This window comes from Anneissia japonica, unplaced genomic scaffold (genome assembly GCF_011630105.1).
Source record: "Anneissia japonica isolate Jap-2015-1 unplaced genomic scaffold, ASM1163010v1 scaffold288023_len281633_cov177, whole genome shotgun sequence".
NCBI classification, from domain to species: domain Eukaryota; kingdom Metazoa; phylum Echinodermata; class Crinoidea; order Comatulida; family Comatulidae; genus Anneissia; species Anneissia japonica.
Window position 1 is genome coordinate 174,972 of NW_022714865.1, and position 5,605 is coordinate 180,576.

Here is a 5,605-nt window from a genome sequence, read left to right on the forward strand (position 1 = left end):
CGCTGGCGCCACCCCTGGGATGGTGAGTAGAACGTTATTGCGGGAGATACCAAGAGAAATGTTGCATTGTCGACGGGAAGGGAGGTGGTGGTGGAGAGGATTGTTTTAATTCTGGGCGATCTTTCCGAGGCTGCAGAGGGTGTAGAATGTTTGTCGGGTTTCAAAAGTCGGGATATTAAACTGATTAAATATGGTATGATACTTAGAATGTGATATTTGCCAAACCATATATTTAAGACCTTTGAATTTGTGAGGGACAAACTTAAGACCGTTTTCGAGAGACCAGGATTGAAAGGAAGTTATACCATCACATTATTATCTTCATTAGTATCATAATAATAATCAGCATCATCGATCTTCTTCATTATGATGGTGATCATCATCATCATCATTATTAATCATTGTTAATTTCCTATTGTAACCATGATTATTGTTTATATTTTCATTTTATTATTATTATTATTATTATTATTATTATTATTATTATTGTTATCGTTATTATTATTATTATTATCATCATCATCATCATATTTATAGGCCTCCTATTACTGTATTTGTTTATTAATTGATTTTAAATGTTGTTATTGTATTAATTTCCATATAGTTATACTACATTCCCCAAACTGACATGGACGAGCCAATGCAATTCAACCCGAAAGCCGAAAGCCATCGAATTTTCCTTGGTGATTATTTCCCGAAATCCAGTTTAGGAAGAATTTAACGTCACCGTTCTTGTGTTATTAGCGTCTTCACGCTGGTGCTTGTAAATTGGGTTCGGTTTTCATCCCAAAACAGTGTTATGAATCCTCCAATCTAAGCTATTGTTATTTAGTGCAGTGGTATAGCCCGAGGCGTGATTTGCCATAGCGCCTTTCCTCCGCATAAATACAATACGCATGAAGCAGGTTAATCTAATCTGTATGAGGACCTTTCAACGCTGTAATAATATTGCGCTTTTAGAATTCCAGAGATCATAAGAGCGAAAAAAACCATAATGCAAATTGTTGTAGACACACACACAGCTATACATAGATATATACCGGTGTATATATATATATATATATATATATATATATATATATATATATATATATATAATATGTATGTATGTATGTGTATATATATATATATATGTATGTATGTATGTATAAATTCGAGCAATATTTCTTTACCATTATTTAATAGGCCTATATAGTTAAGTAGGGCTATGTTCGATACAATTATAAAATAATTTTTTCCTATAGACCTATTTCAATACCGTACTTTATTTATTGACACTTCACCTTTAGAATGGTGGCACACACAACTTGTGTGGTGCGGTCGGATAACAAAGCAAAACCAAATACATACACAAACACGTGCACACCAATAATAATAATAATAATAATAATAATAATAATAATAATAATAATAATAATAATAATAATAATAATAATAATAATAATAAATCTGGAGATACGGCTAGAAATAAAAACTGTCGTATATTGTATATGATATTGAAGGAAGTTAGCCGTTAACACTGCTGAATAAATATAATATAAATCATCATTTTATATATATACATATATAAAATATACACATATACTACTACTACTATTATTATTATTATTATTATTATTATTATTATTATTATTATTATTATTATTATTATTATTATTATTATTATTGGTGTGTGCGTGAGATTAAGAAAACAACACAGGCCTACTGTGAATATAACACACTCTTATAGAAAATTACCAGTCACGAATGTACTATTTAACTAGGTGTGAAAGTGTGGAATAATGATGTCACATTATGTGCACACTTTCGTGTGTTAACCTTGTGTACACATGAATTCCGCTCTAGTCAATAGTCAGCACTGCACACATATGTGCCAGTCTTTCACTGTGTCACGGCTCTGTGTAAACACTTTGTGACGTTTTCCAAAGGGACTTCTCGGACTATTATTAGGCCTATAATAGTCCGAGATACGGAACGGTAAAATAGAGCGGGACTTGCACAATCAGGTGTTTAGGTGTTGTTAAACGACGAACGATACGTAAGCCCTATAAAAGCCAGTCATCCTTATACAGGGGACACCTTCGGACTGGACTACAAAAATGTTTCACATTTGGAGTGTAAAATATCGTGAAATTGATAGGTGCTACCAAACGACGAACAAATTATGTAATTGCACGGTCGGGGATTGTGTCAACGCTATATTAAAGTTAGTCAACTTTCAAATAAAAGAAAACCTTCACTAGCTACAAAACGTTAATATATATTTGTTTTTGCCGCACACTCATACAACATGAAAACAACCTAATTTTAGCTTAATAGTTTTAATGACATGAGTTACAATAGCATACAGCCTACAGCATCGTGCAGTGCGTTACAACCAGCCTGATGCAAACGCAAGCGGCTTGACGCAAAGTTGCAAGCAGGATCCGGATCCTGCTATTACCGTTAGCAGCCGTGAAAGAACATAGCCATGCTAGGGCTCTCGTGAGAACCAGACTTAATAGTAGTTTAAAGTGCTGCGTCGTCTCCAATCTTCCGTCAGGCGGGGCGTTTAGTGCCAAGATTTAAAAAGAAAGTAGGATGTATTTGTCGATTATTCTTGTTTATCCGATTTGTTGTGGAATAGCATTGTTATTGTGAAAAAGAATCTATGCTATGTAAATGATAATTTCTGTGCCATAGGATTCAATTAGGTCTATCGAGTTATGGGGCTGGCTGTACTTGACGAGGGATGAAACTAGTGTAGCAGAGTCGCTAGGGTAGTAACGCCCACCCCTCCTTCTGCTAGCCTAGGCTAGTCTTGAAAGTTGTATGTTCATCACCATCTCAATGGTTGTCATGCCCGTGCTTCACAACTTTACAATTTATTTATGTGGCGAGTCTTTATGTTAAATGAATGTCACAAATCAAATATTTTAAAAATCCGAATCTACACTATTATGATGATGATAGCCGGCCGGTCGGCCATGGATGGGCCTAGTTCCGTGCGCTCAACCTGACAGATGTACACGCGTTTTCTCACGCGCACTGAACTCACAATGAAACTATTGCGATTGTACAGTTACACCTTCAAAGCATAAGGAAGACTGATTAGTCTAATTACCGTATATTGAATTATTGAAAAGAAATTGTCACTAATTATTGTTACCATTTTTATTGTAATTATATGTAAAATTAGCCAACACGAGCTTAAAATACAAAAAAGAAAAAAAAAAAAAAAAAAAAAAAAAAAAAAAACACAACAACACAAAAGATTACTTATGAGGTAGAGGTATGCAATAATAATGACCTTTCTTTCCACAGGTTTTTAGACAATGATTTGCTAAATTTATCAATTTCCACAATAATTTCCTTTTTATATAATTCATTTTCATTGCCAAGAATAAAACATACCTTTTCTGTAATATTTAAAGAGTTAAATTTATCCCAAACCTGGTGAAAGTTTAGTGATTTATTATTATTTAGTGGAGATTATTCTTAAAGTGTAATATTTCCATCCTTCTAATATTTTCAAGAACTGGACATACAAGCAGAAAATGATCAATGTCTTCAATGGAATTATCATTGCACACCTTACCAATTCCAGTGTCACTCTGATCATTAGACCATTTTTTAGTTCGCTGTTGGAGAGAGAGGGTATTTGAACGGAGCATAAATTTGATTGATGCTCCTTCAAAATCAGTACCGTCAAGAAGGTACTCCTCCATATTTTGTGACTTTTTAATTAATGAGTATCTTTACAATAGAAGGTTTGCTTTTAATATCATCTTTCCAGCAATTTAACAAATTTTGTTTTAGAGCATGTTCAGCTGCCCATATAAGTTGACGTGAGGCCGTGTTGACTGGGGCCGATCAGGTGGTTTAATTGGTCAGTAATTGGATTGGTAGGCTTGTGTTTTTTTGTTGTTTTTTTTAGCAAAGAATAATTAAGGTATATCTCGTATACCTCATTCAGTTTTAAATGCGCTGTTTATGCATTACACTGCTTATTATGAATATTGTGTGTTTGCACTTAACGTTAAATAAAGGTTGTATCATTGATGTAATAACGAATTGCCATAGTGTCAATGAATCTCCAGAGAAGCTATTCTAAATTTCCGGCTCTGTATATTTATTATTATTATATTCGAAATAACGAATTACTAACTCGAAATAACGAATTAATAATCCGAAATAACGAATTACTAACTCGAAATAACGAATTACTAATTCGAAATTTCGGACTAGTAATCCGAAATAACGAATTACTAATTCGAAATAACGAATTACTAATTCGAAATAACGGATTACTAATCCGAAATTTCGGATTACATTTTGATGATTTTATATACTTAAAGGCAGGCTCAGGTCGACACGGAACTGAAAGGAACTCAACTCAACTCAACTCAACTCAACTCGTCGACATGAGCGCTCCGCGCAACTGAAAGGAACTGAACGCAACTGAAAGGAACTGAACTCATGTCGACTTCGAGCAACTGAAAGGAACTGAAAGGAACTGAAAGGAACTTGGCTCATGTCGACTGGCAACTGAAAGGAACTATTGGCTAAAAACATTTTCCCCGCGAAATCCCATCAACTGCAAAATGTCTGTAATGTTTTTATTAAGACATGTAATTATTTTAAAAAGTGTATCTACTTTATTTTGTTGTTTTGAAAATGTCGACCGGCAACTGAAACGAATGGTGCCTGTTTGTAGTCGACAGAATTGAGTTTTTAAAGATTTCATTTTCTTCGAAATCTCATCAACTGCAAATAAATGTTTGAATGCTTGTAAGATTAGACGTGTGGTTAAAAATAATAAAATTATTTTTGAAGTTTATCTACACTTTTTTTTTAATTTAGAAAAGTGTATCGCATATTGGTCTATTTGAAATGGGTTCATGCAAAATCCGGTGGAACAATTAAAACAAGAAAGGTCTTTTTCTATATGAAAAAACAAAAACAAAAACAACAAGTATACACGAATGCATTTTATACGTGAAAATGTTTACATGAATCAGCTGTCAAATATGTTATAAAAATGTATTAATTTAATATTACGCGATTGCAGCAGCATACTTTTGATAGAATTCATAATTTAACACTACACTGCAGAGGGACTTTCTGAAAAAGGAATTTAGCTTTTCTTGACCTAAACCTAGACCCTAGATAAATGTTATACTGTTAAAAAAATTGTACAAAACGAACATCAAAAACAATGCACACTCCTAAGAATTACTGGATTATTTATAATTCGTAAAAATGGATTTTAGAAGTGAGATCTGCATGCCAGTTAGTTGTCAAGTCTTTACTCGTCATACATAGAGTTAGACGTAGGCTAGTAGGCATGGCATAGGAAGCCTGCCTTTTTTCTACACTTTAGGCATAGCCTAGGCTAGCTAGAATATGGTAAGTATATGCTGTATTATTATTATTATTATTATTATTATTATTATTATTATTATTATTATTATTATTATTATAATATACGCCTATGGCGTATATTTTTTAAAACAAAGAATAAAGTAATCTGCCATTAACAAAACATTGTAATATAATATCTTTTTTCATTTAATGCATCTTGATTACGATTAATATCAGGATCAACGTTTTCAGTTCCTTTGAG

General features: G+C 33.0%; 1 protein-coding gene across 2 annotated transcripts in view; it reads left to right on the plus strand.

Annotated features, from left to right (window-relative positions):
- The window catches only part of LOC117109123 (phospholipid scramblase 1-like), a 19,309-nt gene that overhangs the window by 1,440 nt on the left and 12,264 nt on the right, over window positions 1-5,605 (plus strand). The window contains exon 1 of one of the 2 annotated variants that reach the window (XM_033251373.1): window positions 2,449-2,575. The exons of the other annotated variant lie outside the window; for it this stretch is intronic. The gene's annotated coding sequence lies outside the window, so the exon portion shown is untranslated. Of the gene's footprint in view, window positions 1-2,448; window positions 2,576-5,605 lie in introns of those variants that run through there. 2 annotated transcript variants of the gene reach the window in all.